Consider the following 13,872-nt stretch of genomic DNA (forward strand, 5'->3'; position numbering starts at 1 on the left):
ATATAACAGGGAATAAATATCTCCTTGGGCTCTAGTTCATAGCAGCCAGCATCCAGCAATCAGCAATGTTGTTCATGACAGGATTAACCAAACAAAACCTTTGAAACATTTATCAATGCTGTCCTAGGGCCCAATCTGTACACCATCCTGTACGGATTTTTAAAAAGAAATATGAGGAATGCACACTTTCAATAAAGCCCATAGACAATGACATGTGAAATTATACAGACTACTCCACAAAATACAATAAACTATTTGTTAAAATGTTTATGACATTCAGAAAGTGTTGTATTTTGAATCTGTTACAAAGATAATTTTACTGCAGGAAAAAGCTTTCTTTTTCTCAAAGAGGGTAGTGTGATAGAATCTGTTGTTTCACAGCTTGTATTTTTTGAGACAGACTGTATTTCATGAATTATTTTGCGGGCTAATCTAAACTGGGAAAGTATCCCTCTACTCATGAGTGACTCAGGTCAGACCCAGGTAGATTACTTCAGAACAACTTTATGAAGACCATATACATGGTGAGTTCTTAAGTAAGTGCATCAGTCTTGTGTGTAGACTATCCCAGCTGCTCTTCTGAGTGTCTAGCATGTGATTGTTAATGTCACTGTGACACCATAATACACACAACCATCTTATTACCATAAACCATTATGTGACATTTTCCCCAAAAGCAATGCCAACATTTTAAATAATAACATTCAACTATTTCTGAAACTATTGACATTGTTTCTCTGAATTTCTGTGGTCTCCTTTACTGTCACTGGTCTACCCAACTCAGATTCCTATTCTTCCCTCCAACACCACCCCCTACCCGCATCACTGTCATAAAGTATTCAGTCTCCCACAATGTTCTCAGCTCTTTGGGAGGAGGTCTTGAATACATACAGTCATGTATTCAAGGCATAGCCCCTTTCAGAGGAGGGTCAGGTGGACCCAGGGCGTAGGGTGACCTGCCTGGGAAACAGTAGAAGCACAATTCTATATTAAACCCTATCATTCTTGTGGCTTGCCTTGCTGTGTGACTTCTTTGAAGCTACCTCCCCATTAGTCATAGAATCCCTACAGTACAGAAGGAGGCCATTCGGCCCATCAAGCCTGTACCAACAACAATCCCACCCAGAACCCTATTCCCATAACCCTACACATTTACCCTGCTAATCCCCCTGACAATTCCGTCAATTTAGCATGACAAATCAACCTAACCTGCACATCTTTGCACTGTGGGAGAAAACTGGACCACCCAAAGGAAACCTACGCAGATACGAAGAGAATGTGCAAACTTCAAACAGACAGTGACCCAAGGCCGGAATTGAACCTGGCTCCATGGCGTTGTGAGGCATCAGTGCTAACCACTGCTCAGCTCTCAAGACTCAGACTTAAAACATCCAAGTACCCATCATTTCCCTGGAGACAGAATCGTCAGCGGAGTGGGACAACAGTTTTCACAACTACTGGTAATTGAGCTGTGATCACCATGACAACTAAATTGGAAGGAGTGTGAAACCTTTCCAAAGAAAAACTGATATGAGAAAGAAAGCTGCAGGATCTCAATAATCACACTCTCCTGAATAGGATGATACAGACTAGCATTTGCTCAGAAAATGTCTGTTCCCTCTTAGCACGTTGGAGAAAAGCCTGTGGAAACTCCAACTCCAACAATAAACTGCACCGTTAAACGAAGGTCAGAAGAAGTATTTAACATTGAGAATCAAACAAACCTGGACAACAAGAAAAATGACAAAACTCTGGCAGACAGTGCAGGAAGCAAAGAAAGCAAGAGTTTGGAATACCACTCGGGAAACTACTTTCATTTTCTATAGGAAGTGGTAACATTACCACGCTTGCTTCAGGCTGCTCCACTGTAAACAATGGGGTGACTGCATCAGAATCAGAAAATGAAAGAATACCATCTTCAGCAATAGAATGAATCTCCAGAACTAAATTCAGACAAAATTTTTGTACAGGATTCTTCAACTGTCGAAGCTCTGTAGATTTAGAAAGATAACTCATTTAAGAGATTGAATTTAAGTTTTAAGTCTATTTATTGGTCACAAGCAAGACTTACATTAACACTGCAACGAAGTGACTGTGAAATTCCCTAGTCGCCACAGTCCGGCACCTGTATGGGTCAATGCACTAAACCAGCACGTCTTTTACAATAGGGGAGGAAACTGGAGGAAACTCATGCAGACACGGGAAGAACGTGCAAACTCCACACAGTCAGTGACCCAAGCTGGGAATCGAACCAAGGTCCCTGGCACTGTGAAGCAGCAGTGCTAACCTCTGTGCTACCTTGTGTGAGTGTCAACTTACTTTCACCCAAAATAATAGACTCTATCAGTGCTCTGGCAGTGTGATCCTCTCTGGAATCAGGCATTTTGTTCTCCTTAAACAACACTCTATGACCACTTAGTGACATACAATGCATCTCATTGGTGGGTTCAGTGGGATAAGTATATAAATTCTGCTCTTTGACCACAAATAGAGTTGACCAAGCAAAAAAAAGAGACTTCATATGTTTTGGCAGTAAATTTGAATAGTGTACAAATCTCTAGAATCTCATCTTCCATTGAATTTTCATCGCTGCAACAGCTTCTTTCTCATAACGTTCTTCAGAAAAGAGCCAACCTAGACCTAGAAGGTCCTCGTGCAGATGATCACCATTTGTTGCAATGACTTCTGTTTCCGCACCTTCTGGCTCATTTTCAAAAAGAACTGTGAGATCCACAATCTGAATCCAGAGTCTAGTGGATGATGTCTCTGTTTTGGAGAATGACTGACCAGCCAATGAATAAATCTCACCAGCTGTAGCTGAATGAAAATCCAATGGTTTTGCACCCAACTTTGGAAAATCCTCCATGAAAGGTATCCGGCTATAGGTCTTCATCTACTTTTCCAGAATACCCAGTTGTATACATACATCCCTACTCAGTAAAGATACGCTATGATTGTCTCCACAATATATTGCTCCCTGTTGTGAAGGGTAGTGGTTATTTGATCTTTTAGTTGAAGACTCGTACCACCTGGATCTTGCAATAAAATATTTGATGGCAGGATGTATTGAGGTTTCAAATGAGCAGCTAATATTGTAACACCGGCTCTGCTATTAATTTTGAAGTCAGTTTGAAAATCTGTAATTTCTACAGTGACCGACCAAAACACTTGATAGTGATTCTTTATTTCTCCTCAAGAGAAGAACCTCTTGTCGAGGAACTTTCCAATTTCTTGGATTTCATATTCATCACCTTGCTTTCTTTCTTTGACAGAATGTTTAGATTTATGGAACTGCTTGAAGTGTCTGTCTTTCTGCATTGAAGACACTCTGCTGGGTTATTGTAGAGTGTCCCATCTGATTTGGTGGCTTTTGAGTTGGCACAACTTCTGTCCTTGGACCTATCCAAGTAAAAGACTTACCCAAAACTTTGGCACCTCAAATGATTAGAGCCTGATTTTGTCCCCTAGGTTCAGCCTGTCTAGGTAATGCTTACTCGATTATGAGGTTGTATTTTGGGCTAAAATTTTGAAGTTCCAGAGGTCTCTTCTATCCCTGTCTCTGTTGCAGCGATGAAAATTCAATGGAAGATGAGATTCTAGAGGATATTGTCAGTGACAAGTCCCACTGCACAGAGAAATGAGTTAACCTGGTGAGTCTGTTCTTTGGCAAGCAAACACAATGCTGCTCAATATCTCAGGAAGTGTCTTTTTCAAAACTCCCAACGTTGGATTCTCTGAGGGCCTTCAAAGTTTTGGAATGGTTGCAGAAAGAGCTGTGACTTTTTAATTGGTGCTACGGATTCTAAGTGGATAAGTGTTCTGATTCTTTTAAAAAATCTTTTTCTCATTTCTCCCTGTGGGTGTTTGGTTGACAGGACCAAATCATTAGGTTGGTGTCACCAGCGCTGCTACCATGTTTTGTGGGTTATTTTCTGGAGTAATCTATACTGGGAAGGTTTCCCTATACTCATGAGTGATTCAGGTCAGACTCAGGTAAGTTTGTTCAACACTAATTTTACTAACACTATATACATGATGAGTTCTGAGGTAAGTACATCTCTCCTGTGTTCAGGCTATTCCTTCTGCTCTCTAGCACATGATTGCCGATGTCACTGCTACATTGTCAGTGGTACACATTGCTATCTCATTACCGTAACTATTAGCCTGTTACGCTACACACCAATTCTCTCCAAAAAATTCTAAGTCCCCAATCTGTGGGAAAATGAGAGTAAATCTCATTAGTTTTTTTAGTGTGATTTCCAGAATGAATCTCTGATACTTGGACTTCAATCCCAGGCCAGCTAATCAAATGTAAATCCCAATTTTCACATGGTCATCAGCTCTGTGTCAGTTTCCAGCACAAAGCGATTACTCTGGAAATCTTTGCCTGGGAGACTCATGGAGACCATGGCGCCCAGTGGGAAGCCGCGAAATGGCCTCCGCTGATGCCTCCCAGCCCGTTGTGCTGCTCGAGCAGCGGGCTAGGAGAATTGCCCCCTATATGTATGCTAAACAGTGGAAGCAAAAGTTATAGGCAGAGCTAAGTGAACTCATAAACAATGTCCTGCAGTCCTGTCACATTCAGTCATGAATGGTGGTGGACAATTAAACAACTGAAGAAGCCCCCATGAACAGCCTCAATCTCACAGAGCCCTGCAAGATCAAAGCATCTGCAATCATCTTCATAGAGTCATAGAGATTTACAGCATGGAAACAGGACCTTTGGCCCAAATTATCCATGCTACCCCAAGCTAGTCCCAATTGCCCACGTTTGGCCCACGTCCCTCTGTACCCATCTTACCCATGTAACTGTCTGAATGCTTTTTAAAAGACAAAATCGTACCTGCCTCTACTACTACCTCTGGCAGCCTGTTACAGGCACTCACCACCCTCTGTGTAGAAAAATTGACCCTCTGGACCCTTTTGTATTTCTCCCCTCTCACCTTAAATCTATGTCCTCTAGTTTTAGACTCCCCTACCCTACACCTCAGCCAGAAGTGATAAGCAGATGATCCATTTGAACCTCCTCCTGAGGTCCCCAATATTGTAGATGACAGCCTTTAGCAGCAGGAACTCAGCTGGAAACAGCCAATTAAAATTTCAATTAAGGACCACTTCTTACCCCTGGCGGCATTTCACTGATGCTGGGAGGCCATCAGAGCGTAGGATAGACCAACATGTAAATCCTGGTGACCATTCAGCAGCTCCTGGGGTTGGGGTGAAGGAGGAGGAGACTTCCTTGTTGCCTCATGGCCCAGGGAGGAGCAGCCTGCTGGCAATGGTCACCCCTGCATCTCCGTTAACAGCGCTGGTGGATTCACCCCTCCGGTTGCTGGGTCCTACCTGCCAGGCCTCGGTACATTACATTAGAAGCTTACCTGGCCTTGGAAGGAACCTCAACATTGGGGTGTCTTATCTTCTTCCTGCAGCCTCAGCAGTGGTCACCTCTATCAGTGGGGCTGTCGAGGCTGCCAGGCTGATGATGCTCTGATTGGGCCTGCAGTTCTGGGACATGGGCTTCCATTCCCAATTGGGTGCCACTCCCAGCAGTGCCCCTAACTTGCTTACCATCGGTAAAATGCCACTCAGGGACTTGTCATCTATTCTGGTTGGCTTGGATCCTGCTTTTGGTCTCAGCTATGGGACAAGCCAGCCTTTGATAAAATTCCAACAGCAGTGTCATCTTAAAGTCTGTCCACAGCCTGGCCAAATCTTCCCCATTTCCTCTCCTGTTACCTCCAGGGCAATTTTTCTGGTTAAGCTTTTTGAAATGGATCGTTTGTGTTTCCTGTGTCTAAGTTGGTGCAAAGGACTGGATCAGTGCCTGTAACCTCCTGAAATGCTGGGGCCTCTGTTCTACTTGATCTCGAAGGAGCAGGAGGAAGAGAAAATAATAAAGATGTACAATGCATTGCTGAGACTATGCTTTCAATGTAAGATAAGATTATTAGAAATTCATCCAGGAGACACGACATTCTTGTATTCATTTTCTGCAGTTTCTGAGTAACAGTCTCTGGTAGAAATTATTCTTGTTGGCAAATCCCCTCCCTCCTATGTCAGGAACTAACAAGCCCAAGAAAGGCTGCAAGTTGTAAAAAGCAGCTTTCTACTGGCTGCTAATGCAATCTGTTTGAAGGTTGTTATTCACAAATACACATCATGAAAATTGTATATTATATTCCAAGTCGTTCCAGGAGGCAAAAATATCATACTTTGTTTAAAGGACATGCAAACTGCAGGACAAAGGAGGCTCTCATCAAAGTCCAAAACATTTTTTTATATATAGTTGGTTATTGCCAGACTAAAATTGCATGAAGCAGAAGGAGATAAACTTAGCTTCCATCATTAGTTTATTTTTAAATGAATAAAGAATGTGAAATTTGCCCAATTTCATTAAAAGCTACAGAATATCATGAGGTCTGACTGAAACCTTCAGTGAGTTTGCACCAACTCATTTCTAAATTCTGGCCACAATCATTCGGTTTGATGTGCCAAAATAGTGACAAAGGAACACAGCAAGTCACTAAAAGAATTACATGAAAATGGTTTTGGAACAGAACATCTGTTACTAAGGACACATTTCAAACAAACACAGTCCAATGAGCTTAACTAATACCTAAAATATGGCATGAAAACTTTCTTATAGAAATAATCAGTCAAAGTTATTTTCTGAGTGAAATAACATTTTAAAAGGCTGATTCCCCTCTAAGGGCTTACAATGACATCAGCTCCTGGTAACCCGGTGCGAGTCGAGTTTCAGCCTAACCATGCTAGAATTACATCACTTTAATAATAGCGCCCCCCCACCCCCAACAAAGTGCAAGTAATATTTAATTGGGAATCCAAGAGTTTTGTATTATGGAATGATTCAATAGCAGGTCCTCATAGTAGATAGTATTAAATGCAAATGATGAATCAAGGAAGCTCCAGTCCTTTACTGTTCCTGGAACCATCTTGGCAGACATTGTTGCATCCTGGGCAGAGCAGCTGCTTCCTTTGCTGAAACCTGACTGCTCATTTTGCAGTGTGACTTGTTAAACCAGTTTTATCAAGTTAGGGACAAACCAATTGACCAACTTGTAGACTATAGACAGAAGGCTGACAGGATGGTAAGTTGTTGGATGAATGGCTGGTTTTTCCAACATCTATACAGTTGAGTTGCCTGGCACTAAATCTTAAAAATTTGTCTATGTCAGTGACATTGCACCAGTGACATAAACCAGCACTAGAGGAAGCAAGTGAAACTATAACAGGTGACCAGGACTTACTGGAATGCTACCTTCACAACCAGTGGCTCTGCTGCAATTCCAGAGAAGACACATCGACATTCCATCTGAACAATAATGCCATTGGGAAAGAACTCAATATTTCCTCATGGTGACTTATCCATAACCCCCACCCAAAATGGCTGGTCTACCCTGGGCTGTAGTTTCACCTATTAGCCTCGCCTCATCAATGCCACCCATAAAATAAAAACCAAGATGAACGAATCCGGTCTAGAAACTTGTTGGAACATCATGGGGGAGCCAGAAGACTGCACTGGTTTACTTTGATGTAGAATGCTGCTCTGTCTTACGGTCCTGCAGCTGCCACACGAAGATTTTGAACATGCAGCTAAAGGCTGCAATGAGATTGGTATCAGTGATGTTTAAATCCATTCCAACTGAGTGGCCCTCAGTGCTTTCCCACACTGTGGCAAACGGCAGACGTGGCAATGTCATTATGCTCCCTGAAGTGGAAAAATCATCAGCATCACAAACCTTCGCTTTCACATAGACTTGAAGAAGATGCCTAAAACTGTTGCAAAACAATTCCTAATATTTCTGTAGCTGATAGAAATCCAGTGGATCCATGGGACACTTGCAGCACAATGAACTAACATCTCATTATCAACCCAACAGCAGAGTTGTCTGGCTATAATCTCCATTAAATATATTGGACAGCATTCAATCTAATCCACACATGGCATGGACAGAGCAATTTGGACTTTCTCAGCTCTGAGTTTAACCAACTTCCCTAGCTGAAAGAGTACAATAAGACTGTAATATTCACTGACCAATCATCTATATGCTACCATGTTGATTTTCTTTTACATTTTCTGAATATATATTGTCACTGCTGAGTTTCACGCTGTTCCTCACACTCTCGCCACTTTCTATTCTCAGGGCCACAGTGCCTCTTCATGCCTCCACTCAGCAGGCATTGTAGTTGTGGATGATGGTGGACTTAAAGAGATGACAGTGGATAGGCAATGGCAAACATACAAGGAGCGTATGGGTGAATTGCAACAATTATTTATTCTTATCTGACGCAAAAGTAAAACTTAAAAGGGAAAATTAGAAATAGTATTAAATCCAAGGAAGAGGCATACAAATTGGCCAAGAAAAACAACAGACCTGAGGATTGGGAGCAATTTAGAATTCAGCAAAAGAGGACCAAGAGATCGATTAAGAAGGGGAAATAAAGTATGAGAATAAACTTGCGGGAAACATTAAAACCAACTGTAAAAGTTTCTGTAGGTATGTGAGAAGAAAAAGGTTGGTGAAGACAACAGTAGGGCAACATAGCTCAGTTGTTAGCACTGCTGCCTTACAGCGCCAGGAACCTGGTTTTGATTCCTGGCTTGGGTCATGTCTGTGTGGAGTTTGCACTTTCTCCCCATGTCTGCATGGGTTTCCTCCAGGTGCTCCAGTTTCCTCTCACATTCTGAAAGACGTGCTGGTTAGGTGCAGTTGACCCAAACAGGCTCCAGACTGTGGTGACTGGGGGAATTTCACAGTAACTTCATTGCAATGTTAATGTAAGTCTTATTTGCAACTAATAAATAAACTTTTTAAACTTTATTTACAGTCAGAAACAGGAGAATCTATAATGGGGAACAAAGAAATTTCTGACCAACTGAATATAACTTTGGTTCTGTCTTTGCAAGGGAGGACACAAATAAGATACAAGAAATGTTAGGAAACAAGGGGTTTAGAGAGAGGGAGGAACTGAAGGAGATCAGTATTAGTAAAGAAATGGTGTTGAGGGAACCAATGGGATTTGAAGGCCAATAAATTCCTACGGCCTGATAATCTATATCCCATAGTACTTAAAGAAATGGCTCAAGAAAGAGAGGATGCATTGGTGGTCATCTTCTAAGACTCCTTAGACTCTGGATCAGTTCCTACACATTGGAGGGCAGTTAATGTAACCCCACTATTTAAAAAGGTTGTTAGCAAGAAACAGGGAATTATAGACCAGTCAGCCTGATACCGGTAATGGGGAAAATTCTAGAATCTGTTATCAAAGATTTTGTAAAAAAACACTTGGAAAACAGTGGCAGTATCAGACAGACTCAGCATGGATTTATGAAATCATGCTTGACAAATCCACTGGAATTCTTTGAGGGTGGAACTAATGTAGTTGATGAGGGGGAGCCAGAGGATGTGGTTTATTTGGACTTCCAGAGAGCTGTCAACAAGGTCCCACATAAGAGATTAACGTAAAATTAAAGTGCATGGGGTTTGGGGTAGTGCATTAAAATGGGTAGAAAACTGGTTGGCAGACAGGAAACAGAGTAGGAATAAACATTTTTACAAATGGCAGGCAGTGTCTAGTGGGTACCACAAGGATCAGTGCCGAGTCCTCAGCTATTCCACATATATTAAAGATTCATGAGGGAACTAAATATAATATTTCTAAATTTACAGGTCACACAAAGCCGGGCGGGAGGGTGAGCTGTGAGGAGGGTGCAGAGATCCTTCAGTGTGATTTGGACAAGTTGAATGGGTGGGTAAGTGAATGACAGATGCAATACAATTTGGATAAATGAGTTTATCCCTTTTGGCAGCAAAATCAGGAAGGCGGATTACTACCTGAATAGCCTTAGATTCGGAGTGTGAAATGTGCAACAAGACCTGGGTGTCCTCATACATCAGTCATTGAAGGTAGGCATTCAGGTTAGCAGGCAGTAAAAAAGGCAAATGTGATATTGGCCTTCATAGCAAGAGGATTCAAGAGCAGGAGCAGGAATGTCTTGACGGAGTTTGGGAACAAGGAAGAAGCAGTGCTCCAAAAGCTAGTGGCTTGTGCTGCCAAATAAACTTGTTAGACTTTAACCTGGTGTTGTGAGACTTCGTACTGTTGTTGCAATTATACAGGGTCTTGCTGAGGCCACATCTGGAATATTGTGTACAGTTTTGGTCTCCTTATCTGAGGAAGGATATTCTTGCTCTATAGGGAGTGCGGAAAAGGTTTACCAGACTGATTCCTGGGATGGCAGGACTGATGTATCAGGAGATATTAGGATTGTATTTACTGGAGTTCAGAAGAATGAGGGGATCTCATGGAAACCTATAAAATACTAACAGGACTAGACAGAGTAGATGCAGGAAGGAGGTTCTTGATGGCAGGGGAGTCCAGAACCAGGAGTCACAGTCTGAGGGTAAAGGGTAGACCATTTAGGACTGAGATGAGGAGAAATGTCTTCCCCTAGAGAGTCGGGAGTCTGTGAAATTCTCTACCACTGAAAGCAGTCAAGGTCAAAACATTGTATATTTTCAGAAAGGACACAGTGGTTAGCACTGCAGCTTCACAGCACCAGGGACCCGGGTTCGATTCCTGGCTTGGGTGACTGCGTGGAGTCTGCATGTTTTCCCTATCTGCATGGGTTTCCTCCGGGTGTTTCAGTTTCCTCCCACGGTCCAAAAGACATGCTTGTTAGGTGCATTGGCTATACTAAATTCTCCCTCAGTGTATCTTAATAGGCACCAGAGTGTGATGATTAGGGGATTTTCACAATAACTTGATTTCAGTGTTAATGTAAGCCTACTTATGACCAATAAATAGATAAACTTAAATAAACTAGATATAACTCTCGGAGCTAAAGGGACCAAAGGATATATGGGGAAAGCAGGAACAGATTACTGAGTTGGATGATCAGCCATGATCACAATGAATGACAAAGCAGGCTCAGAGGGCTGAATGGCCTCTCCTGTTCCTATTTTCAACATTTCAATGGAAGACCAAAACTATAGTCTACCATCCCTTTAACAAACTTCAATTCCAATACAATGGCTCCTACCTTTCCCGGCAACTATCAGAGGCTGAATTTGATCATTTGTAAACTGGGTATCACTTTTGTCCCAGAGATGAATTTCTGATACATCTGTGCTCCTATTTTCTATGCTTTTATCTGAGGAATAGACTGAAATAACTAGTGTAGTTTCTCCTATATGTTCATGTTGAACTTCATTACTTTCATTGTATCCTTTGTAAGAAATTTAATAGGAGGTTAGTTAACTCAGTTGGCAAGAGAATGAGCACATAGTTCAGAATAACAGCAACAATATGGGTTCAATTCCTGTTCTGTAGGGGTAAACTTGGCTCCTGTCTCCCAGCCTGCCCTTGAGAATGAAAGATAATGGCAAATCACCACAGGCAAAACCTGCCAACGAAAGATCTCCGGATGAAACATCAGCAGACAATGAGTCAAGGCCACACCTCCAGACAGAACACACGTGACACGATGGAAGAAATTTAGTCAGAATTCTGAACTAGGCTGATAAGTGCACTTTTTTTCGTTCAGAATCAAAATATGTACACTCCCCAAGCTACCAAACTCAAAAGTTATGTAATCTGCTGGGAGAAGTCAAAGAACAGACTAAAGCCCAGACTAAAACTGGAACATTTCTCGGAGACCTTTTTAGAAATTTAGTTCCAAAAATGCTATGCAGAATCTACCTTTTGGAGGGGATCTCCACCCAGTCCAGCATATCAACTGTGGTTTGGTTGCTAGCACTCTCACTTGATTCACAAGGAAGTGGGTTTAAGACACATTTGAAGAATTCAGCACAAAAATCAAGGCCGAGACTTCAGTACTATACTGTCAGAAGGGCTAGCTTTCAGTTGAGATGTTAGAGTGAAGCCTTGCCTGCTCTTTCAGGTAAATGCAAAAGATCCAAATTATCATTAGTGTCCTCACCAATCTTCATCCCCCAGCACCACATAAATAAATAAATAATGTGATCATCATCGCAATGCTGTTTGAGGAAGCTTGCTGTGAACAAATTAGCTGCCACATTTCCTTTTACACAAGTGACTATTCTTTAAAAGTATAACAGCAAATTATCTGAAATAAAAACAGAAAATGCTGGAAAATCTCAGCAGGTCTGACAGGATCTGTGGAGAGAGAATCGAGTCAGCATGTTGAGTCAGGATGACTCTTCATCAGTGTTATTTAAAAGTACTTCATAGGCTGCAAAGCAGAGACATCCAGTGATTATGAAAGGCATTATATAAATTCAAGATAACCCATTGTGTGGTCTTTTTGAACCAAATTAACTACTGCAGATGCTGGAAATCTGGAATAAGAAAAAAAATGCTGGAAATACGCAGTTGATCTAGTAGCATCTGTGAATAGAGAAATAGTGCTAATGTCTCAGGTCTATGTCCTATTAGATCTGAAAAAAGTTAGGTTTTAAGCCAGTGAAGTCAGTGTGGGGTTGGGAAAAGAGGGTTAAAAAGAACAAGAGGGAAGTTATGTCATAGAGTGGAAGGCAGGAGAAACAAACTCACAAAAGAGCTCATAATGCAAGGCCAAATGAAACAGCAGTGGGACAAGGAAAGAAACAAATTACAGGCCTACAGGAGGTATGAATGGAGAATCATAAACAGTTGTCATCTGGGAAAAATAGAAAAGCATAAAGAAAAAACAAAACAAACAACAAATGAACATAAAATGGATAAGATTACAATCTAAAATTGCTGAATATGACATTGAACTGGAAGGCTGTAACGTGCCCAGTCGAAAGATAAAGTTGTTCCTTGAACTTGCATTGAACTTCATTGGAACACTTCTGCAGGTCAAGGACAATAATGTCAAAGTTGGAAAAGGGCTTAGAGTTAAAACAATGTGTGACTGGAAGCTCAAAGCCACTCGTGTGAACTAAATAGAGGCATTCCACAAAGTAGTCAGCTGATGGTGTTTGGTTTCCATATCAAAATACTAATTTGAAAGTAAACTGCCGTTTCATTGCAAGGAGTGTTTTCTGATTTGATTACTTATTGTCACATGTATTAGCATGCAGTGAAAAATATTGTTTTTTGTGTACTATACAGACAATGCATACCATCCATAGAGAAGGAAACGAGAGAGTGGAGAATGTAGTGTCACAGTCATAGCTAGGATGTAGAGAAAAATCAACTTAATGCAAGGCAAGTCCATTCAGAAGTCTGACAGCATCAGGGAAGAAGCTGTCCTCAAGTCAGTTGGTACATGACCTCAGACTTTTTATCTTTCTTCCGACGGTAGAAGGTGGAAGAGAGAATGTCCGGAGTGCATGGGGTCCTTAATTATATTGGCTACTTTGCCGAGGCAGCGGGAAGTGTAGACAAGAGTCAATGGATGGGAGGCTGGTTTGGGGTCCTAACTCAGAACATGGAACACTACAGCACAAACAGGCTCTTCAGCCCACAAGTTGCGCCAATCACATCAATACCTACCAAGCCATAGAACTATCTGTAACTCCCAATCCCATTAGATCCCATATACTCATCCAGAAGACTTTTAAAAGACCCCAGTGAGTTCTCCTCTACCACCACCAACAGCAGCCGATTCCACTCACTCACCATCCTCTGAGTGAAAAACTTACCCCTAACATCTCCTCTGTACTTGCTTCCCAGCACCTTAAACCTGTGTCCTCTCGTAGCGACCATTTCAGCCCTGGGAAATAGCCTCTGAGAATCCACCCTATCTATTCCTCTCAACATTTTATAAACCTCTATCAGGTCGCCTCTCAACCTTTGTCTCTCTAAGGAGAAGAGACCTAGCTCCCTCAACCTATCCTCATAAGGCATGCCTCCCAATCCAGGCAACATCCTTGTAAATCT

The sequence above is a fragment of the Carcharhinus amblyrhynchos genome, chromosome 2, assembly GCF_965287045.1.
Source record: "Carcharhinus amblyrhynchos chromosome 2, sCarAmb.v2.hapA, whole genome shotgun sequence".
Taxonomy (NCBI): Eukaryota; Metazoa; Chordata; class Chondrichthyes; order Carcharhiniformes; family Carcharhinidae; genus Carcharhinus; species Carcharhinus amblyrhynchos.